Source organism: Gopherus flavomarginatus, chromosome 4 (genome assembly GCF_025201925.1).
Source record: "Gopherus flavomarginatus isolate rGopFla2 chromosome 4, rGopFla2.mat.asm, whole genome shotgun sequence".
NCBI lineage: Eukaryota > Metazoa > Chordata > Testudines > Testudinidae > Gopherus > Gopherus flavomarginatus.
The window spans coordinates 104,932,162-104,957,007 of record NC_066620.1 but is presented as its reverse complement, the minus strand read 5'-3'; the positions used below and the strand labels follow the sequence as shown (position 1 = coordinate 104,957,007).

The 24,846-nt window shown below is 43.7% G+C and overlaps 1 protein-coding gene across 1 annotated transcript in view; it reads right to left on the bottom strand.

Moving 5' to 3' along the window:
* The window catches only part of SHPRH (SNF2 histone linker PHD RING helicase), a 1,098,091-nt gene extending 1,090,022 nt beyond the window's left edge, over positions 1-8,069 (bottom strand). The window contains exon 1 of the mRNA XM_050949418.1: positions 8,064-8,069. The gene's annotated coding sequence lies outside the window, so the exon portion shown is untranslated. The remainder of the gene's footprint in view (positions 1-8,063) is intronic.
* Positions 8,070-24,846: the final 16,777 nt, after the last annotated feature.

The following is a 24,846-nucleotide window of genomic DNA, read 5'->3' as shown; positions in this document are numbered from 1 at the left end:
TTTATTATTTTTCCCTTTCCTAATGGTTCCTAACATTCTGTTAGCTTGTTTTGACTGCTGCTGCATATTAACTGGATGTTTTCAGAAAGCTATCCATGATGACTCGAACATTGCTATTTTTGAATGATAATAGCTAATTTAGACCCCATAATTTTGTATGTATGATTGGGATTATTTTTTCTAACGTGCATTACTTTGCACTTATCAACATTGAATTGCATCTGCCATTTTGTCACCTAGTTACCCAGTTTACTGAGATCCCTGTGTAAGTCCATAGCTGACTGAGAAGATTTAACTTCTCAAAATAACTTGAGTTATTTTCTATCTTCTGCAAATTTTGCCACTTTGCTATTCTCCTCATTTTCCAGATCATTTGTGAATATGTTGCACAGCACAAGTCTCGGTACAGATCTTTGGGGGACCCCATATTCACCTCTATACATTGTGATAACTGACCATTCTTTCCTAGCCTTTGTTTCCTATCTTTTACCCAGTTTTTGATCCATGAGATGACCTTCCCTCCTATCCCATTATTACTGACTTTGCTCGAGAGCCTTTGGTGATGAACCTTGTTCAACGCATTCTGAAAATACAAGTTCACTATATCAACTGGATTTCTCTTGTCTACATGCTTGTTGACTACCTCAAAGAATTCTGATAGATTGGAGAGGCATGATTTCCCTTTGCAAAAGCTGTGTTGATTCTTCTCCAACATATTGTGTCTATCTGTGTATCTGATAATTCTGTTCTTTACTATAGTTTCAACCAATTTGCCTGATACTGAAGTTGGATTTACTGGCCTGTAATTTCCAGGATCACCTCTAGAGCCTTTTTTTAAAAAAATGAGTGTTATCTTAGCTACCTTCTAGTCATCTGGTACAGAGATTGATTTAAATAATAAGTTACATACCACAATTAATAGTTCTGCAATTTCATATCTGAGTTCCTTCAGAACTTGGGTGAATAGTCTCTAGTCCTGGTGACTTAAAATTACTCTTTAATTTCTCAGTTTGTTCCAAAACCTCCTCTACTGACAGTTCCTCAGATTTGTCACGTAAAAAGAATGGCTGAGGTGTAGGGATCTCCCCCATATCCTCTGTAGTGAAGACCGATGCAAAGAATTCATTTAGCTTCTCCTCTGAGGTGGATTAAGGTTTCCCAGGGCCCTGGGACAGAGCAAGTAGGGGGCCCCTCTCCACCTCTTCCACCTGCAGTCCCATCCCCATTCTGCCCTTTCTGTCTATGACCCTGCCCATAGCCTTACCCCTTTCTGCCCCTTCCCCAGGACCCCATCCATGTTCCACCTAGGGTCCCCCCCATTCTGCTTGCCCCACAACCCATTTGCTCCTTTCTCCCCCACCCCCCTGCGGCCCCAAGACCAGAGAAGCTCTGTCCTTGCACCACAGCCCCAGGGCTGTCGCGGGGAGTGAGAGCTCCTCCAGTCCCAGGGTTGTGTGGGGGTCCAGGTGCTCTGCTTCTGCAGGGGACAAGGGTCAGGGTGCTGGGGCTTCTCCTGCCCCACCCAGCACTTCTGTTGGAAAGTGGGTCGGTCATCGAGGCTTTCCCTGCTGCCCTGCAGCTTCTGCCAGGAACGGGTCAGGGAACTAAGGGCTTCCTCTGCCGGGAACAGGTTGGTAGAGCACTGCTGGAGGACTTCCCTCATCCTGCTGAGGACAAGGTCAAGGGGAACCTGCAGGCGGGCTTCCCCCATCCAGTGGCTTTTTCTGGGGAGGCTTCCCTCATCCTGTGGCTTCTGCTGGGGATGGGGGGGCTGCTGGGGGCACTTCCCCTGTGCCCCTGCCTCTGCCAAGGATGGGAACTGGGGCGGGGGTGCTGCTACCTGCTTCCGTAAGCGAGGACTGGCCTGTCTCCCAAGATCTGTCAGAGTGAAGGATCGTCCTTCAGGATAGGTTGTAGATCCTTGATGATGCACTGGAAAGGTTTTAGTTGAGGGCTGAAGGTGACGGCTAGTGGTGTTCTCTTACTTTCTTTGTTGGGCCTGTCCTGTAGTAGGTGACTTCTGAGTCTGGCTTTGTCAATCTGTTTCTTCACTACAGCAGGTGGGTATAGTAGTTGTAAGAACACTTGATAGAGATCTTGTAGGTGTTTGTCTCTGTCTGAGGGGTTGGAGCAAATGCAGTTGTATCTTAGAGCTTGGCTGTAGACAATGGATCATGTGGTGTGGTCTGGATGAAAGCTGGAGGCGTGTAGGTAAGTATAGGGGTCAGTAGGTTTCCAGTATAGGGTGGTGTTTATGTGATCATCGCTTATTAGCACTATAGTGTCCAGGAAGTGGATCTCTTGTGTGGACAGGTCCAGGCGGAGGTTGATGGTGAGATGGAAATTGTTGAAATCATGGTGGAATTCCTCAAGGGCTTCTTTTCCATGGGTCCAGATAATGAAGATGTCATCAATGTAGCATAAGTAGAGTAGGGGCCTTAGGGGACGAGAACTGAGGAAGCGTTGTTCTAAGTCAGCCAAAAAAATGTTGGCATACTGTGGGGCCATGCAGGTACCCATAGCAATGCCACTGACTTGAAGGTATATGTTGTTCCCAAATGTGAAATAGTTGTGGGTGAGGACAAAGTCACAAAGTTCAGCCACCAGGTTTGCCATGACATTATCGGCGATATGGTTCCTGATGGCTTGTAGTCCATCTTTGTGCGGAACGTTGGTGTAGAGGGTTTCTATATCGATAGTTGCCAGGATGGTGTTTTCTAGAAGATCACCAATGGAGTGTACTTTCCTCAGGAAGTTAGTGGTGTCTCGAAGATAGCTAGGAGTGCTGGTAGCATAGGGCCTGAGGAGAGAGTCTACATAGCCAGACAATCCTGCTTTCAGGGTGCCAATGCCTGAGATGATGGGGCATCCAGGATTTTCAGGTTTATGGATCTTGGGTAGCAGACAGAACACCCCTGGTCAGGGTTCTAGGGGTGCGTCTGTGCAGATTTGTTCTTCTGCTTTTTCAGGATGTTTCTTAAGCAGATGGTGTAGTTTCTTTTGGTAACCCTCAATGGGATCAGAGGGTAATGGCCTGTAGAATGTGGTGTTAGAGAGCTGCAACAACAAGCAACCCACGAACTTCCTCTTTGTCACATGACTGCAGAGGTGTTAACTGCCGACTTCAGCTTGAATAGACCCTAAACACATATCCTAACTCCTTATGCTAAACGATTTGTTCCACCTTGTACTTAGCTGTGATGCTCAAAAGCTCATATGTGGTGTAGCTATAGATGTGTCAGTCCCAGGATATCAGAGAGGCAAGGAAGGTGAGCTAATATCTTTTATTGGACCAACTTTCGTTGGTAAGAGAAACAAGCTTTCAAGCTACATAGTGTTCTTCTTCAGGTCTGGGAAAGGTACTCTGAGTGTCACAGCAAAATACAAGGTGGAACAGATTGACATGGTTAGTTAGCGCATATTCTAATGAACCATTCAAGGTAGAGTGGCCCCCCCATGTGTGCTTGAAATTTTGAGTTATACCTTACTTCTCTCTCCCTGGAGAGTTTAATCATCTTTGGAGAGCCTGAAACAGGGCCACTCGGGGGGGGGGGAGGGCGGCGGCAAGTGGGGCAATTTGCCACAGGCCCCACAGGGGCCTCCACAAGAATATTCTATAGTATTGCAAATTTTTATGGAAGGGGCTCCCAAAATTGCTTTGCCCCAGCCTCCTGAATCTTCTGAGCAGCCTGAAATTACATATATATTAGAATAATTTGAAAAAGCTATGAAGAGCTATTAGATATAGAAAGCAGAAGGTAATCTCTACATAATTTTTAAAAAGATGAAACATTTTTAGGCTTGTTTTTTGGCTTTTTCACTCACGCCATGGAAAATATTTTACAACTGTACTAACCTTTGAAAGTCACGTAACCTGGGTTTTATAGAGGACTATGTGATGAGGTGGATCACAGCTAATGACAGTGGTTATCAGGTAGGAGACCGCTGCACTTCCTACTTCAGCCACTTTGTACTGCTCCTCTAGGCTCAGTTTCAGTGCTGTCAGATCAGGCCCACACTGGACCTGGAAATATATTCCCAGTCCTGGATTTACTCCCAAAACATGTGTTCTGCCCTGTCCAGACCTCTCCTGGACTGTTCGGCTAATTAATCATTCTTATGGCTCTTCTCTAAACCCCCTCCAATTTATTAACATCCTTCTTGAATTGTGGGCACCAGAACTGGAAACAGTATTCCAGCTGTGGTCACTTCAATTCCAAATTCAGAGGTAAAATAACTTCTCTATTCCTACTTAAGAGTCTCCTGTTAATGCATCAGCTCTTTTGGCCACTGCATCATACTGGGAGCTCATGTTCAGCTGATTATATACCCCCATCCCCAAATCTTTTTCAGTCACTGCTTCTCAGGATAAAGTTTCCTGTCTTGAAAGTATGGCCTACTTTCTCTGTTCCTAGATGTATGCATTTATATTGTTTACCAAGCGATCCAGATCACTCTGAATCAGTGACCTATCCCCATCATTATTTACCAGTTCCCCAATTTTTGTGTCATCTGCAAAATTTATCAGTGATAATTTTAGGTTTTCCTCCAGATCATTGATTAAAAATGCTAAATATAGCTCAGGGCCAAGAACTGATCCCTACCAGACCCACCGGAAGCACCCTTGCTTGATGACAATTTCCCATTTACTATTACATTTTTAGAGCTGTCAGTAAGCCAGTTTCTAATTAATTTAATGTTTGCCATGTTAATTTGATATCATTCTAGTTTTTTAATCAAAATGTTAGGTAGTACCAAGTGGAACGCATTACAGAAGTCCAGATATATTACATCAATGTTAATACTTTTATCAATCAAGCTTGCAATCTCATCCAAAAAAATATCAAGCTAGTTTGACAAGATCTATTTTCCATAAACCCATGCTGATTTGCATTAATTTCACTTTCCTTTATACTTTATTAATCAAGTCCTGTATCACCCACTCCATTATCTTTCCAGGATTGATGTCAAGTTGACAGGCCTGTAATTTTCCAGGTAATCCCATTTACACTTTTTAAATATTGGCACATTAGCTTTCACTGGATCTCCCACCAAATTTGAAGAGTTGTCCCAGGGTTTTTTTTTAATGTTGACAATGATGGGTGGGTAGATTTAACGCAGTTTCTAGCAAGCCAAAGGAAGGTGAGGATAAAAACCTGTCTCAGGCAGACAAAAGCCTCACAGCTGCCAGAGATTAGGCTTCTTAGCCTTAACCTCAGAAAATTCCCACTGGTTTATTACACTAATTGATAGCAAGATGCTGACAGTTCTAGTGACTGGTGAATATTAACCCAAAAGAGAAAGAACTGAGGTCTCCAGTGTTACCTGCACACCTTAGGGAACCCCATTTTTTCCCAGTCCACAGGGCTCCAGATGAAAAGCACCTACCCTTACCCAATCCATAGGGCTCACGGCCACCTGTACCCAATTCATAGGGCTCAGGGTGTAACTAACCTGGTCAGTTTAAGTACCCACATCCTTTTCCAATATGTAGGGCTCCGAGTGTATACAGTACTACTACTGCAGGTTTGCAGGCCCTTTTACCAGCGAAAGAGCCTTGCACAGTAATATACTACATAACCTCTATTTATTAACAACTACCAAAAACAGACTGCATATGCTACACATACAGTGCTTACTACTCCCAATAAGCGAGATGAACTTTTCTTGATAGCCAGTCAGGATCAGATCCATCTGAAATGTATCTAATCAGTCCTAAGATATTGTAATATAATTCTCTAACCAATTATATTGCACTACCCATATAAATTTACACCTACCAAAATTAATTATGTAACAAACAGAAACAATTAAAGAACGATACAGAGACCATATAAATAAACAATAGGGAAGTGGGGTCCATAATGACAAAACAATAAAGAAATGAGGGCTTCACAACCACAACTATTGATAAGTGATTTCTTGCCAGACAGAATGCTATCAAACTAAGTTTTCTTTAGCTATCTTAAGATCTGTTTCTTTATCTGGTGATAATGGGTGCTATTAGGACAGGGTCTCCTTCTTAATAGCCTGATATTACATTGTTTTAATGTAACTTAGATGGAATGTGAGGATGTGACTTCCTGTTTCTCAGGTAATGGCTGCTGCTCAGCTGCTCTTTTAATCTGGCTGCAGACGAAGGCTTTAGGCTTTACAATATGGCTGCAGACAAAGGTCTTATCCTTACATGAGTAGGCTAGAAATTGTATGAGTACTCACAATTGACTCTGACTACCAGGAAATTCCACACTTTGGGCTTTTTAAACCTCAGTTGAAGAAGGCTATCATTTTCTATTGAAGACTAAAAAGGTTCACGGTTGTGTCTTTTCCATTTTTTCCTGCACTGCTGCTGAGGCTACTGCCACCACCACCACCAGATATAGCGTGAAGTGCTCTATTGCAAATATTATAAGGTTTTACTCTTTCCTGCGTGTATATAGTTAGTTTGATTTGGCACACAATCCAGAGTATATCACTGTCCGAAAAGGCTACAAGAACAGGCTTCATAAAGTGAAAAATGCTATGATACGGTCACTCTTTTTTTGCACTGAACTGACACTTTGCAAAGTGTTCTGTCTGCAATTGCTGGCAGTGTTCAAACTGCTTTTTCAGTGACCCTGCCTGTAGTCAGAATGTGACCAGTATTGTTTTATGTATAGTACACTATGTCACTGTAAATCAATGGTGATATTAAGTCTCCCAGTCCTTACTAAACAGAATGTTTGAGCTGTTTTGGTGTAAAGAAATCAAATTAATATGTCCAAGGGCTCTCAGTCTTCTGTTATAAGTGCTACCATAAAAGAGGTTGCAGTCAGGGCCAGTTCCAGGCACCAGCGAAGGAAGCAGGTGCCTGGGGCAGCCAATAGAAAGGGGCAGCACGTCCAGGTCTGCGGTGGCAAATCAGCGGCGCGTCCTTCACTCCCTCTCTTCCTCTTCGGCAGCAGCTCAATCGGGTTTTTCTTTTCTCTTTTTTTTTTTTTTTTTTTTTTTCACCGCTTGGGGCAACAAAAAAGCTGGAGCCGGCCCTGGTTGCAGTGTTTGTACTTACTTAAGGGGCCAGTCTTCAGTTGTGTCAGAGGTACTCTCAACACACTGAGGGGGCAGGAGGTAAAGGTGGTCTCAGTGAACCTTTCTGCCTCCTGATCAAATATCTGAAGGAACAGTTTAGCCTCTGGTGAAATTTAAAACAGCCATAGGGCTGCTCTATCTTTGCTGAATTGTAACAGCCTCCTTAAGGACTCGCAGATGGACACTTGAGTACACTGTGCACTGATCATGTATTTTAACATACTCCCTAAAGTAGAATGGTGGTGGGACAGGAGAAAAGCCCTGCCTCAGAGGAATCCTCTGACGTCTGTTTGGGAAGCTCTAAGTTCCTCTTGTTCTGACACAAAAGCAAAAGGGAGACAATGTGTGCCACAATGTAGCCTAAAATTTCTATGAAACTGGGTAGCTTCCAGTCCCACTCTAAAAATTAATTAAACTTTGGCAATATTGATAAATCAGCAAAACATCTACAATAAATATTGTGCTATTCTCTAGCATTCTGCTCACCCCTTGTTTTTATTTTGTAAAGAATTATTTACACTTCTGTTACTCTGCATCCTTATTTCTGCTTTCATGGTAGTAACACTGAATATTAGCTCTATAATTAATGAGTGCTGCTTGTTACTTTACCTCATCTGATAATTGTTCATGTGGCATAGAGGGACACAGGGCCCCCGAAATGGGGTAATGCTATTCTCTGTTGTGGTTTCTGGGCCTATCTTTTCTATCCAGGCTATGTTGTTTTATCTTGGATCTGATTTTATTTTCTTGCTCCTTGTTTGGGAGGTGAGGTGAATAGAATATCTTGCTCTAGTCTAATCAAGAAGGATTATTATATAATATCTGTCAGATTGACTTTTACCATGTGGGATCTGGGGCCATCTTCTGTAGTGAGAACTTACAGAAACCTCCCAAAATGTCTGTGAAAATAGAAGCTATATTTAGAATTGTAGAATATTCTCCTACACTGCCAAGAGAACCTGTCAAAAGCGCATCTTGATTTGTTCTGCTTCTACAATTAATGCTTGTTTTCAGTAATGATATTTATTGACTGAAGGTGGGTGATGGAGGCTTTTGGCATCAGCTTCTGCAGATGTGAAATTAAAAGTACAGAAGATCTTTCTGCAAAGTTCCTGAAAGTTTTGAGACATTCTAATGCAATTGGGAAGGAAGGAGAGAGAGAGAGAAGAAAAAAATGTCAAGAGACCAGATAAGAACAAAAATTGGGATGGCGCAGAAGGGGGATCAAAATAAAGGGGAAACACTATGATATGGTCCTAGAGGTTTTAATCTACACACAGTCATCATGTTGACTGTGGTTCTATTCCTAGTAAAAAAAACTCTTGAATCAGCACTACAGTTGAAATAGCTCTACAGTAAAGCTCACTAGGGAACTAGTGTGCACCACCTGGGTCCGCATAGATCAATTGATGTGCAGCCCATTAGGCTATATCTACACTACACACCATGGCTGGTGAGGTGTAGCAGATGGGTAGCTACACATACATCCATGAAAGACTGAAAGAGGTGAGACAGAGAAAGGCTTCAGTAGTTCCCTGTTGTTGGTGCCTTTCACTGGGATGAGGATAGGCTCTGGCAGGGAGAGTCAGACTGCCTTTCCCCACTGCCTCCCCACTACCAAAGTCTTTCCTTACTGCTGCCTCTGGAACCTTTCCATGCTGCGGGGAAAGGCTCCAGCAACAGAGAGGTGCCACAGCCTTTCCTCACTGTTGAAGTCTTTCCTTGTGGTGGGGCAGGGCTCTAGCAGCGGGGAGCTGGCAGAGCCTTCCCCCTACTGCTGGAATCTTTCCTGCTCTCTCCCCACTGCTGAAGTCTTATCCTGCAGCAAGGAAAGGCTCCAGCAGGGGAAGCAGAGACATTACATTGATAAAAATAGCAGTATAGAAGTGCAGACGTGGCTTGGATGAGTAGAGAGCCGTGTAGGGTATGTACCTGAGTAAACACCCACATCCATTACAGGCTCATTCCCAGCCCGCCACAGCAGCAGCTAACTGTATTTACTTATCTCCTCTCAGCTGGAAAAGAGACCATGATACAGATAAGACTGCAACCAAATCTAGAGATTCATTATTTTAATTTGATAAATACAGTTTTATATATAATTAGTGTTAATTGTGTACATATTAGACTATAACAAACAGAAAGACATTTCCTTTGAAGATAGCTGGAAGAAAAGCATCAGTGCTTAGACCAGCTCTGCTTCTCTGAAACTAACTTTTGATGTAAGACTTTACCTTTGAGGTGGCTATATGCATTACAGAACGCAGATAATTGTCCATTAGGCAATTGCAGGGGTTTCGTTTATTCATGTTCATAAAGGAAAACATTTAAACACATATATAAATACTTCCAAAGAAGCTTGTACAAACATCAGTCCTCTTACATAACTCTGGATATCTGTCATATGGCAGACATTTATAGAAATTCAATAAGTTTCCTTAATTAAACATGGATTAATTCTTAGCTGCTTCAGGTCCAACTGAAAATGAGTCTGCAAAAAAATCTGAATTTGTTTATTTCTGCTTGAAAGTTGCTGACCCAATGATCAAACAAAATTAGAAGAATCTTGAAATATTCAGCAAAGGAACAACTATCACACCTATATTTCTGCAGTATAAGCTGGCAAGTCGGAAAGGTCATTCCACTGACAGGCAGCAAGCAAAGGTCACTTCTTCCTGGCAGCTGCAAACAAAAGTCATTTCTCTCTCAGAAGTGTAATATTTGAGTGCCTGAAATATATTTTCACAAAAGTCAAGAAATTATTCTGTTTATCCAATACACACAAGAGATTTCTACTCTCCTACCCTATCAGCTCTCACTTGAACTCTGCTCTTGCAGAGAGAGATTATTAGTGAAACTACAGGCTGCATACGTCAGATCTTTTGGGTCACTCTCCTCTGTCTAGCTTCTGTGCTGGCTAAATGGATTCTTCTGCTTAAGTAGTTAATGTTGATATTTCATTTTGCTTCAGAGTTAACACCTATCTGGAATGAATGTGGAAATTACACTTTTCATAACTATTGTGTCAGGCTATTTGTCTACACACTGAGTAAGACAAAATTATATCTGTTGGCATTTGCACTGTTTTCTTTACAACAATAAAGGCTAGAAACTATTTTTAAAAAATGAAATCTTAAATTCTGCAGAAAAGGAGGAGCCACCAGTTAACAGTAAGAAACTCCTTGGTGGTCCATAATTTGCCTATCATAGATATAAAATCTTAGTTTATGGTGTCTGGGTATTCACTCTGAGTGGACATGACCCATGAGAATAGTATGCCCACTTTCGCAGACCCACGTGTATAACTCTAGATTTGCATTACCTGTGAAAAGAGCAATCCCTTGTTTTCTATGCTGCCAAAATATGGATGCTTTAGAACATAGCAACTATGCAGTGTTGGGCCTATGCCATTTCCAAAATGAGTTTTAGTATTTACCGTTCCTTTCTGTGGATGGAACGCACCTCAGAATTAGTCTCCAAGATCCCAGATTTGCAAATAACCTGAAACTCAGTTTTGATTTGGCAAGGATTATAGTTTAGATTTTGTGTTTTGGTTTAAAGTGCAATTCTTCTCTGAAAAGTTATGATATAATATATGGCACCTCCTGGCCCATCAGTTTTGCTCCTTGTGTTTATTCAGTCAAATCATCTTATATTTATAAGGAAGTTTAAGTTTTATTGCCCACTCCTTACTTCTGTTATCATGCCATCACCAACACAGTTATGGGAGAATGAGCTGGATTCTATTCTGGCAGTAACTAACAGACATGTGAGTTTTGCCTTTTAGAACAATGGTGTTACAAAGATGTAAATAAAAGCAAAATTTGGTCTGCAGACTTTATTTGTAGCTCCCTCTTTTTAGTGTGCCAAGTGCGGTGCCAATTTTTACGACACACGAGCCAGAAAGAATCTAGTTTGCCTTTCATCTCCCTGCAATTTGCAGTGCTAGCAACTGGGGACTGGGGGAGCAGAGGAGAATCTTTTTTTCTTATGAACTGAGTGGTAGATATGCTGGAGGGTAGGGATAGGATACAGAGGGATCTAGACAAATTAGAGGACTGGGCCAAAAGAAACCTGATGAGGTTCAACAAGGACAAGTGCAGAGTTCTGCACTTAGGACGGAAGAATCCCATTCACTGTTACAGACTAGGGACCAAATGGCTAGGCAGCAGTTCTGCAGAAAAGGACCTAAGGATTACAGTGGACAAGAAGCTGGATATAAGTCGACAGTGTGCCCTTGTTGCCAGGAAGGCTAACGGCATTTTGGACTGTATAAGTAGGGGTATTGCCAGCAGATCGAGGGATATGATCATTCCCCTCTATTCGACATTGGTGAGGCCTCATCTGGAGTACTGTGTCCCGTTTTGGACCCCACACTACAAGAAGGATGTGGAAAAATTGGAAAGAGTCCCGCAGAGGGCAACAAAGATGATTAGGGGGCTGGAGCACATGATTCACGAGGAGAGGCTGAGGGAACTGGGATTGTTTAGTCTCTAGAAGAGAAGAATGAAGGGGGATTTGATAGCTGCTTTCAACTGCCTGAAAGGGGGTTCCAAAGAGGATGGATCTAGACTATTCTCAGTAGTACCTGATGACAGAACAATGAGTAATGGTCTCAAGTTGCAGTGGGGGAGGTTTAGTTTGGATATTAGAAAAAACTTTTTCACTCAGAGAGTGGTGAAGTACTGGAATAGGTTACCTAGGAAGGTGGTGGAATCTCCTTCCTTAGAGGTTTTTGAGTTCAGGCTTGACAAAGCCCTGGCTGGGATGATTTAGTTGGTAATTGGTCCTGCTTTGAGCAGGGGGGGTGGACTAGATGGCCTCCTGAGGTCCCTTCCAACCCTGATATTTTATGATTCTACGATTTTTGTGGGAAATCATTGACATGCAATAAACATGAAATCCAAAATACTTTTTACAATCAACTTTCTGAGTGGAACCAGGCTTCTTTAAATCTGCAAAACCCAGTGAGACACCAGCCCATACACTATTTGAGAATCACTGTTTATAAACTAGGCATCAAAATGCACAGCTTTTGCAGTGTTTGCATTTTGGTTAAAAGGGATTCTTTCAATTCAGTTAAAAATTGTATGTAGCAAAAGATTATTTCCCTATCTGAAAACCAAAAAGGGGGGAGACTCCTTTTGATGTTAATTTCACACCCAGATGTTGTAAGTTCCATTTACAGTCCAGACATTGTAACCATTGGTACATTTAAGGAAGTAAAATATATTAAGACAGGTGAGGATACGGTCTAAAATTGAGCCAATTTCTAAAAAGTAGGGTGACCAGATAGCAAGTGTGAAAAATCAGGATGGTGGTGGGGTATAATAGGTGTCTATATAAAACAAAGTTCTGAATATCAGAACCGTCCTTATGAAATCGGGACATCTGGTCACCCTACTATAAACTGAACTCAAATGTAACTATAAAATAGAGGAAGCATTAAACATTGATTAAATTATCCTTAATATTATCAGAGAGATGGTTGTGGAAATGGTATTACCATTCAAAAATACGGATTTCATCGTGAGGCATGGTACTGAAGATCCAACATGACTTTAAATTAATGCATCATACTCAGAGAGATCTTCTGTTAACAATTTCAAACCTACATCATTATGTAGTATCTCATCGTTATTAAGTGTGTTCGTCATGGCTGATTAAAGTCAGCAGAGACACACTGGTAATCAGAGACACATTACCGCTGAGAATTGTTAATGCCTCCCTTCATGAGGGCAAGCTGCTGACCACGCTTAAGTACTCATTGGTTAGACTGTGCTATCCTTGGATGCCAACATCCTCATCAATAACTGGCTACTCTGGAACGTCCTACTTTTAGAAGGGGTTATTGGGCCAAGTCTAGCAACACACACAGTCAGTTTTCTTTAATCTTAATTAAGCTGTATTAAAATTGATCTCTTTCCAGCAAGAAACAAGGATAAAGTGTCCATCCTGATTTGTTACAGCTGTTCTCAGTCACAGTGCTTCTTCAAGGATTTCACTGCCTCCTGATAGGGACAGTGATGAGCTGCCAAAATCTTAACAATCGGTTCCCTACCGGGTCTTCAGCGGCACTTCAGCGGCAGGTTCTTCACTCGCTCCGGGTCTTCAGCAGCACTTCAGCGGCGGGTCCTTCAGTGCTGCTGAAGACCCGAAGTGAGTGAAGGACCCACCACCAAAGTGCCGCTGAAGACTTGGAGCACTGGCCGGTGAGTACAAGCCCCACGTGTTTTTTTACATGTTTTTTTTAGTCATCCCTGCCGGCGCTCTATCAAAATCGGGCCCCGCACTTCCTAAAGCTGGCCCTGCACGTCAGAGTTGCAAAATTGTATTGGATAGGGAAGGCTGTGCCTCCCAAAACAGCCAGTCCCCTAATCCGACCCCCCACCCATGTCCTTCTCCTGACTGCCCACCTCAGAACCCGCAACCCGTCAACCCCCCCTGCTCTTTGTCCCCTGACCACCTCCTCCTGAGACCCCCCAACCCTAACTGCCCCCCAGGACCTTACCCCCTACCCAACTTGCCCCATTCCCTGTCCCCTGACTGCCCCGACCCCAGCCGCTACCACCCTGACAGACTCCAGGAACTCCCATGCCTACCCAGCTGCCCCCGTTTCCTGTCCCCTGACCGCCCCCCAGATCCTCCATCCCCTCCAACTGCTCTCTGCCCCTTATCCAACCCCTCCTCCCAGCCCTGGCCCAGCCCTCTTACCATGCCACTCAAAGTGGCAGGAGCTGCAGAGCTGCCCAGGAGCAGTCCAGAGCACTGGCGCTGGTGGCTCTGCTGAGGCTCTGGAAGAGGGAGGAAGGCAGGGGAGGGGCCAAGGGAGCCTCCCCAGCTGGGAGCTCAGGAGGGCCAGACAGGACGGTCCCGTGGGCCAGAATTTGCCCACCCCTTTAACAGCTGGTTCTAAACCGGCTTCTAAATTTAACAACCAGTTCGCACAAACCAGTGCAAACTGGCTCCAGCTCACCACTGGATAGGGAATCCTAGAGGGTAGTGCTGGACAATTGCTCCTCTCCTCAAAGGCTTTTCCTGAAGGTCCTGCAGCGTTCCATCTCATTACCTTTCTGGTTCACTGTTTTATATAAAGCCACAAGGGCATTCTGGACTGTAGTGAGATTAATATACTGACATTCAGCTGTCTCTCCTTTTCAGCAAACCCAAAGTCTACATTTTTGTTATCTGGCCAGGCTCTGACAGATAGGGATCTAGTGGGCAAAAGCTCAGCCCAGATAAAACAGGAGTAATGTTGAATCATAGAATATCAGGGTTGGAAGGGACCTCAGGAGGTCATCTAGTCCAACCCCCTGCTCAAAGCAGGACCAATTACCAACTAAATCATCCCAGCCAGGGCTTTGTCAAGCCTGACCTTAAAAACCTCTAAGGAAGGAGATTCCACCACCTCCCTAGGTAACCCAGTCCAGTGCTTCATCACTCTCTGAGTGAAAAAGTTTTTCCTAATATCCAACCTAAACCTCCCCCACTGCAACTTGAGATCATTACTCTTTGTTCTGTCATCTGGTACCACTGAGAACAGTCTAGGGGTATGGCTACACTTGCAACTTCAAAGCGCTGCCGCGGGAGTGCTCCCACGGCAGCGCTTTGAAGTACAAGTGTGGTTGCAGCGCCAGCACTGGGAGAGAGCTCTCCCAGCACTGCAGGTACTCCACCTCCCTGTGGGGATTAGCTTACAGTGCTGGGAGCAGGCTCCTAGCGCTGGGGCACTGTTTACACTGGTGCTTTGCAGCACTGTAACTTGCTGCACTCAAGGGTGTGTTTTTTCACACCCCTGAGCAACAAAGTTGCAGTGCTGTAAAGCACCAGTGTAGCCAAGGCCTAGACCTATCCTCTTTGGAACCCCCTTTCAGGCAGTTGAAAGCAGCTATCAAATCCCCCTTCATTCTTCTCTTCTGGAGACTAAACAATCCCAGTTCCCTCAGCATCTCCTCATAAATCATGTGCTCCAGCCCCCTAATCATTTTTGTTGCCCTCTGCAGGACTCTCTCCAATTTTTCCACATCATTCTTGTAGTGTGGGGCCCAAAACGGGACACTGTACTCCAGATGAGGCCTCACCAATGTCGAACAGAGGGGAATGATCATATCCCTCGATCTGCTGGCAATGCCCCAATTATACAGTCCAAAATGCCATTAGCCTTCTTAGCAACAAGGGCACACTGTCAACTCATATCCAGCTTCTCATCCACTGTAACCCCTATGTCCTTTTCTGCAGAACTGCTGCCTAGCCATTTGGTCCCTAGTCTGTAGCAGCGTGTGGGATTCTTTTGTCCTAAGTGCAGGACTCTTTGTGCACTTGTCCTTGTTGAACCTCATCAGATTTCTTTTGACCAAATCCTCTAATTTGTCTAGGTCCCTCTGTATCCTATCCCTACCCTCCAGCGTATCTACCACTCCTCCCAGTTTAGTGTCATCTGCCAACTTGCTGAGGGTGCAATCCACACCATCCTCTAGATCATTAATGAAGACATGGAACAAAACTGGCCTCAGGACTGACCCTTGGGGCACTGTGCTTGATACCAGCTGCCAACTAGAAATGGAGCCATTGATCACTATTTGTTGAGCCTGTCGATCTAGCCAGTTTTCTATCCACCTTATAGTTCATTCATCCAGTCCATACTTCTTTAACTTATGGAAAGAATGCTGCGGGAGACCCTATCAAAAGTTTTGCTAAAGTCAAGGAATAACACATCTATTGCTTTCCCCTCATCCACAGAGCCAGTTATCTCATCATAGAAGGCAATTAGGTTAGTCAGTCATGACTGCCCTTGGTGAATCCATGCTGACTGTTCCTGATCACTTTCCTCTCCTCTAAGTGCTTCAGAATTGATTCCTTGAGGACCTGCTCCATAAGGAAGAATCTTACAATCTTCAGGGCATGAAGCCAGATGCAATTTTTCTGATTAGCTTTTGATCAATATTTTTTCTTGTTCTGTCTATTAATCTTGGTAATTAAGGTACCTAGCTATCCCGATGCTCCCAAATTAGGCTTTTAGATAAAAGTTCTGATCAACAGCAATGTATATATAAAAATCAAAGGAAAAAAAGAGTGTGTGTTTGGATTTAAATATTTCCTTGCATTGTCTGTGACCCAAAATGCATTGTGCTAATATGTGAAAATCTGAAATTGATCCAGCTTGTTGGTGTTCATTTTCTAACCTGACTATACTGCAAAAAATAAACACTACTAATTGTGAAAAATAAATTAGAATGTGAAATTTTATTAGGTGCTGAAATAATGAGGGAATTCATATATTTAAGAAAAACATTAAAAAGCTTTGAGTTATGATTATGAGTGCTTACATCTCCTGCAACTCTGTCCAATCCTGGATCAAAATCTTGGAAATGCTTCACAGAAAAATTAGCTTCTCTGTATCTAGAAAAAGCTTACTACAGATGTCTAAGCATATTGGCTGCATAAGTTTCAAGTGTCTTCTGACATTCTAATACAAATATTAATAAGATTTTAAATGTCAGGTGTTGTTTGCCAAACATATATGAAGCTAAAGATAAAATCTCAAATGCACACACACAATGTACTAGTGGTCCTTTTTCTTATTTATATTACTTAGAACATGACGTGTCCTCCCACCAACATCAGAGTGCAGTAAATGCTAGTCCCAAGACTCTGAGGGAAATTTTAGGTAAGAGAGGCCCCAAGGTTCCATTCACCCCCACTGCCCCCCCACAAAAGTATGTGAGGTGCCTGCCAGAAGATGTGAGTAGAAAGAAGACCGTTTAATAGTGAAGAAAAAAGATATCTCAGAGGAAATAAATGCTGCCTTACCTGAAAATAAGGAGCATAGGATTTGCCATACTGGATCAGATCAGTAGTCCATCTTGTCCAGTCTGACAGAGGCTAATATCTGTCACTCCAGATGAAGCTACAAGAAGCCCCATAACGGACGAATGCAAATAAACTGCTTATAGAAGCAGTTTATTCCCAATCCCAGATTCCTTCTGATTCCCTTATCCCTGGAAAATGAGGGTTTATATGCCCTATTTTAAAAAAATAAGTTATCCTAACTAATTTAATTGTGATTATTCTTGCCATATAAATTTCTAGTCCTTTTTGAATCTTACTAAGGTCTTGACCTCACTTGAATTTTTTGGCAATGAGCTCCACAGGTTAATTGTGTGTGGCGTAAAAAGACATTTCCTTCTATTAATTTGCTATATTTCAATTTCATTTAATCTCACCTTATTCTTGAATTATGATAAATTGAATATCTATTATCAGAGGGTAGCCGTGTTAGTCTGGATCTGTAAAAGCAGCAAAGAATCCTGTGGCACCTTATAGACTAACAGACGTTTTGGAGCATGAGCTTTCGTGGGTGAATACCCACTTCCTCAGATGCATATCGGTCCACTCTTTTCAGTCTCTTTTGGTATGGAAGTCTCCCCATCCCGCTCACCATTTTATCACCCATCTCGATATATATGTTGTCTTTTTTAAGAGTGACCAGAAATCAACACTGTATCCTAGGTAAGACCATACCATTAATTTATATAATGGCATTAAAATATTTTCAGAAATATCTTCTATTAATTATTCATACATCCTTATGAAAAGCTCATTTGCTTTTTTAACTGCCACTGCACAGATATTTTCATTGAGCTGTCACAGTAACATGCTAGTGTTTTTCCTGAGTGTTTACAGTTAACTTAGAACCTGGAAATAGATATGAGAATTTGAAATTCTTCTGTTCAATATGCATTAAATTTTCAACACTGAATTTCCATGTCCACCAAACCCTGCATTCTTTTAGCTTTGTTAGATCCATTTGACATTCCTCTTTTCTAGTCTTCCCTATCTGAAATAATTGTTTGCAGTGGTGATGAGGCTGTGTCAGTCCCAGGATATTAGAGAGACAAGGTGGGTGAGGTAGCATATTTTATTGGACCAATGTCTGTTGGCGAAAGAGAAAAGCTTCAATCTACACAGAGGTTGCCTGCAGGTCTGGGGAAAGACCCTCTGACTAACTTTCCCAGACCTGAAGAAGAGTTCCATGTAGCTCGAAAGATTGTCTCTTTCACCAGCAGAAGTTGGTCCAACAAAAGATGTTACCATCTTGTTCCCCTAATAACTTAAATAATGTCATCTGAAAATTTTGCTATTCTGTTGTTAACCCTCTTTTCTGGATCATTGATACGTATATTAAACATTGCTTTGGACACTCTAATATTAATTATTTTAAATTTACTATTTATTCCTACTCTGTCTTATTTTACTCTTGCTCTTTACTTCTTAGCCAGTTTTTAATTTGACAATTTTTTACCTCCTATGGCCACTTGGTTTTCTTATAGCCATTGTGATGGACTTTGTCAAAGACTCTGGAAAGTCTGAATAAAGCAGGTCTACCAGTTTTCCTTTATCCACTATTTAGCTGACAAGCTCTAGGTCACTACAGTAATATTAATGATAATGATGATGTTTGGCTCACACTCTTGAATCTTGCTATTTAACTGTACTGGATTTTTACTTGCTTTCTTTCCTTCTTTATTGTTTTGACGTGTGCATCCCTTCTGTGACTATTATAGAATGTTCAAGTAGCCTGTAGTATAGGATTTTAATGTTATGCCTTTCTGACATTAAGGACTTTTTTAGGGTTGCCAGGTGTCCAGTTTTTGACTGGAATGTTTAGTTGAAAAGGGACCCTGGTGGCTCCAATCAGCACTGCTGACCAGGCCGCTAAAAGTTTGGCTGGCAGCACAGTGGGGCTATGGAAGGCTCCCTGCCTGCTATGGCCCCATGCAGCTCCTGGAGGCAGCAGCATGTCTCACCTCTGGCTCTTACATATAGGGGCAGCCAGGAGACTCTGCACACTGCCCCTGCCCCAAGCGCTGGCTCTGCAGCTCCCATTGGCTGGGAACCATGGCCACTACAGGGGCAGGGCCACTATAGGGGCAGGGTCACTACAGGGGCCTGCGGTGAGGGCAGCGTGCAGAGCTACCTGGCCACACTGCCGCATAGGAGCCACAGATAGAACATTTTGCTGCTTCCAGGAGCTGCTTGGGGTATGCGCGGAGCAGAGCATGCACCCCTGACCCTTCCCGCACCCCAACCTCCTACCCCAGCCCTGATCCTCCTCCTGTCCTCCAAACTCCTCGGTCCCAACCTGGAGCACCCTCCTGCACCCCAAACCCATCATCCCCAGCCCCACCTCAGAGCTCACCCCCCCAGAGCTCTCACTCCCCCTCCCCCACACCTCAACCTCCTGCCCCAGCCCTGATTCCCCCCTCCTGCCCTCCAAACCCCTCGATCCAAGCCTGGAGCCCCCTCCTGCATCCCAAGTCCCTCATCCCTGGCCCCAACCCAGAGCCAGCACCCACAGCTGGAGCCCTCACATCCGCCACATCCCCAATCCCCTGCCCCAGCCCTGAGCCCCCTTCCACCTTCTGAACCCCATGGTCCCATCCCCAGAGCACCGTCCTACACCACAAACTCCTCATCCTTATCCCCATCCCCACCCCAGAGCCCTCACCCCCAGCTGGAGCACCCCCCGCCCCTGTGCCCCAACCCTGATCCCCCCCTCCTGCCCTCTGAACCCCTTGATCCCAGTCCAGATCCCCCTCCTGCATCCCAAATCCCTCATCCCCACCCCACCCCACCCCACACCACAGCCTGCATCCCTAGCCTGAGACCTCATCCCCCCGCATACACAACTCCCTGTCCCAGCCGAAAGCCCCCTTCCCACACCCTGAACCCCTCATTTCTGGCCCCACCCCAGAACCTGCACCCCCAGCCCAGAGCCTATATCCCCTCCCACACTCCAACCCACTGCCTTAGCCAGGAGTCCCCTCCCATACTCCAAACCCCTCATCCCTGGCCCCAGCTCAGAGCCTGTACCCCCAACCAGAGCCTTCATCCCTGCCTGCACCCCAACCCTCTGAGCCAGCCTGGTGAAAATGAGCGAATGAGTTAGGATGGGGAGAGTAAGCGACAGGGGTGTGTGTGGAGTGAGCGGGTGGCAGGACCTCAGAGAAGGGACAGGGCAGGGGTGGTGCCTCGGAGGAGGAGCGGGGCAAGGGTTTTTGGTTTTGTGAGAGTAGAAAGTTGGGTAACCCTAGACTTTTTTGAGTACCTTTTTTTTTAAAAATGTCCTTTTCCAAAGTGTAGTACCATAATACCAGTGTTTGATTTGATTGCCCCAAGGATGTGAAATCTAATTTTATTGTGGTCACTCTATCGCTATAGCTGTTTCTTGATATAACTCTTCTGTGTTATTTAGGGCTAACTCAAGCATAGCTTCTCTTTTTGTACCTCTAGAAATACCTGTTACAAGAAGTAGCAAATTAAGGGACCTTCCTTACAAAACAGGCAAGAGTGATTTCAAAACCTCGAACAGGTTTAAGAACTACTTTTATCCCTTTAGCCTAAGAAAGTTTCAGAAATACTCTTTTTGTATTCAGAGCCGCAAGAAATGAGAACTATGGCTATGTCTATGTTGCAGCTGGTGGCATGAAAGGCAGCTTGCATAGATGTGATTGTGCTAGCTGTATTCTAGTTAGCTCAGTAAAAACCGAATTGAGGACACTATGGTGTGGGCTTCATCAGGAGCTGCACAAGGAAGCACAGATCTGAGGGGTTGGGATGGGGAGGTCAGGCAGACTTGTGCTGTCTGTACCAAAACCTGCACCATGGCATCCTCATTTCTACTCAGCTAGCTAGAGTACAGCGATCACAGTCATAATGGTGGTGTAGGTATACCTCAAGTGTACACAGGAGGCAACTACAGTCTTAGGTCTGGCCCAAAAAATTCCTTAATTTCCAGTTCTAATTTATTACAGTCAAGGATATCTTAGAAAAAAATTCTCAAATTGTTCTGAATACAATGAAGAGCCAAAAATCTGATTATATATATGTCTCCAATACCAAGTGACCAAGTAAAAGATTATAAACATGACCATATACTATGCCCTGCAGATAAAACAGGGCCCATAGAGATAGAACCAGAGTTAGAAATGTTTAGTGCTCCTCTTGACACTCTTTGTGATGTCCAAGTCAAAGAGTCTTTGAACAGTGTAGATATCTAAGTGTATAAAACTGTTTCAGAAGGAGTCATTTCAATCCCCCTCATATAAGAAAGGTTCCCATAGATGTCAAAAGGTTTTCAAGCATAAGGGATATGGATTTTGGATCTGTCACTATCATTTCTGTCACTATTACAAATATATTCATCATTATAAGTATTTATTTATGTACTTATTTGTGGTAGTGTTAACTATATGTTAGGTGCATTCCAGATAGATAAATAGAAGTAGTCTGTGTCCCAAGGAGTTCACAATCAGCTAGAGAGAAACAAATTGAATGGGGAACAACATTTTTATCTTTCTTTTCATTTAATATACATGTTAACATGTTTCACTGGAGATATCAAAGCAGAACTGGGTATGTGAGAGGGATTTAAGTGCAGACAGAGTAGAAGCCTAGCAGATAAGCTCAGAAAGCTTGTACCATGTGTCCAGCTGTCTAGAGTGGTACATGAGCTAATATTTTCCTTTTTATAGATTGGAATTGTAAGGACAACCCAGGGAATCACAGACCAGTCACCTTAACTTCATATAGATAATGGAGCAAATAATTAAGCAATAAATTTGCAAACACCTAGAAGACAATAAGGTGATAAGTAGCAGCCAGCATGGATTTCTCAAGAGCAAATCATGTCAAATCAACCTAATAGCTTTCTTTGACAGGGCAACAAGCCTTGTGGATGGGTAGAAGTGGTAGATGTGGTATAGCTTGACTTTCGTAAGGCTTTTGACATTGTTTATGACAAGGTCATGTGAGACAAACTAGGGAAATACAACCTAGATGGAGCTACTATAAAGTGAGTGCATAACTGGTTGGGAAACCAGTTATTCCCACAGAGTAGTTATCAGTGGTTCACAGTCAAGCTGGAAGAGCATATGAAGTGGGATCAGTTCTGGATCCGATTCTACTGAATATCTTCATCTGTGATTCAGATAATGGCTTAGAGAGTACACTTATAAAGTTTGTGGATGATACCAAGCTGGGAGGGATTGCAAGTGCTTTGGAGGATAGGATTAAAATTCAAAATGATCTGGACAAACAGTAGAAATGCTTTGAAGTAAATAGGATAAAATTCAATAAGGACAAATGAAAAGGTCTCCACTGAGGAAGGAGCAATCAGTTGCACACATACAAAATGGGAAATGACTGCCTAGGAAGGAGTATTATGAAAAGGGATCTGGGAGTTATAGTGGATCACAAGCTAAATATGAGTCAACAGCATAACACTGTTGCAAAAAAAAAACAAAACAAAACTAAGATTGTTCTGGGATGTATTAGCAGGAGTGTTGTAAGCAAGACACAAGAAGAAATTCTTCTGACCTACTCCGTGATGATTAGACCTCAGGTGGAGTATTGTGTCCAGTTCTGGGCACCCTATTTCAGGAAAGATGTGGACAAATTCGAGAAAGTCCAGAGAAGAGCAACAGAAAATGATAAAAGATCTAGAAAACACAACGTGTGAGGGAAGATTGAATAAACTGAGTTTGTTTAGTCTGGAGAAGAGAAGACTGAAGGGGGGACGTGATAACAGTTTTCAAGTACATAAAAGGTTGTTACAAGGAAGAGGAGAAGGGAGAAATTGTTTTTCTTAACCTCTGAGGATAGAACAAGAAGCAATGGGCTTAAACTGCAGCAAGGGCTGTTTAGGTTGTACATTGGGAAACACTTCCTGTCAAGAGTGGTTAAATTGCCTAGAAAGGGTGTGGAAGCTCCATCATTGGAGACTTTTAAGAGTAGGTTAGACAAACACCTTGCAGGGATGGTCTAGATAATACTTAGTCCTGCCATGTGCACAAGAGACTGGACTAGTTGACCACTCAAGGTCCCTTCAGTTCTATGATTCTAAGACCATGAGTGCCAACCTCAGGGCAGATTATTAAGAAACAGGACACAAACCCCAAATTGGTTGTGTATTCTATACTTAGATTTCAGCAACCAAATATCAAGTGTTAACTCCTCAAGCACTAAAATAGACTTAACATGGGGTCACAGACAGTCCACTTGTGTACTCTGGTCTATCTTTCCAACTAGGCAAGCTTGCCTTTGTGATAAATGGTCCCTTACACCAAAAGTCACAAAAATATTGAAGTTATCCAAGTTACAAAGGATCAGTCACTTACACCAAGTCAATTATACCTTAGATCTCTCACCAAAGACAAACACTTGTAGTCAATACTATAATAAACTAAAAGATGTATTAACTATGAAAAGGAAATGAGAGTTATATACTAGGGTAAAGCCGGTGAACATACATACACAAATGAGTTAGTCTTTAGTTTCAAAAAGTAATAGAAAATGCTGTAATATAACAAGCTCTATATGCCCTTTAGGCTAACCCAAGCTAAGCAGTTTTAGAGATCCCTGCTTCTGCTTCTGCTTCTGCTTCTGCTTCTGCTTCTGCTTCTGCTTCTGCTTCTGCTTCTGCTTCTGCTTCTGCTTCTGCTTCTGCTTCTGCTTCTGCTTCTGCTTCTGCTTCTGCTTCGTGTAACAGGTTAGCTACTCACTCCTGCCCTGAAGGGTTTAAAAAGCAGCCCAGGAGGGCTTGAAAGCTGCAGCTCTAAAAGCTGGGCTGATTGAGGAAGCGGCCACAGCTGGGTCACACCCTAATCAGGCCACAGCTGGCCTGTATAAAAAGGCAGTGAGCCATGTGCCCAGGCAGTCTCCCTCTGCTTGTAGAGGGAGAAGGGCCTGGCTGTAGGGAGTCAGACAGAGGGTACTTGAATGGAGCAGGGTTAGGGAAAAGCAGAGGAGCTCTTGCCTGGAAAGCTCCAGGCTATGGCCTAGCATAAAGCCAAGAGGTACTGGAGGATGCAGGGGGCAGCCCAAGGGGTAGGCAAAGGCAGCAGGTCCAAACCACTCCATCTATGATGCGTGGTGGATTCTGCAGTCTGCCCCAGTGAATGGGGGCTAGATGGAAACTGGGTAGTAGCCAAAACTGAGGCAAAGTGGGGATAGTGGTTGGCGGTTCCCCAGGGAGGGGAGACCCAAATTGGTGGGGGACTGCCAGGGGGCAGCACCCCAGTTAAAAGAGGCACTGAGGTCCAGGGAGGGACATGGGGCCAGAAGACAAGCAGATCACCGGCCTGCAGAGGGTGCTCCTGGATGGAAAAAGAGCTAATTGCCAGGAGTCACCAGCAGGAGGGGCAGCGGGGGTGCTGCACATCTACACTTGCAATTTAGAGAGGGTAATATTTCTAAGCAGCCTGTTGATACAGTTCCTTCTGGTTAGGCATTTTTATTCCCTTCCCCCAGAGTTCACACTGATAGAACAACTGTCAGCACCTCTCTCCTCTTTATGGGTATGTGTGGTGGGCATATGATGGGGTCCCCAAGGTGCAACCTGGATGTGGGACTGATGATCCCTCTGTCCCACCAACCTGGGGTATCCCTCACACTGTGATGCTGTGTCAAGCCAGAAACCTCTTACAGGCACTGCACTTACACAGCCATCTGCAGGCAGGGACACACCCAACTGAGTGACATGAATGATCTCTGAGGCACTCATGAACCATCAACAGGAAGGCTCCAGCCAATTTCCCCCAGCTTCCCAACCTTCCACCCCAGAACTGTACTGTCTTACATTGGTCAGAAGCCTGGACAGTGTAAGTTCATCACCCAGTCTGCCCCTCCCGCAATGTGGTGAGGACACACAGCAGCCTTTGTAAACTGAGCTGCAATTTACCAAGGACTTGAACCAAAAAAGACACTGTTTTAGATAAA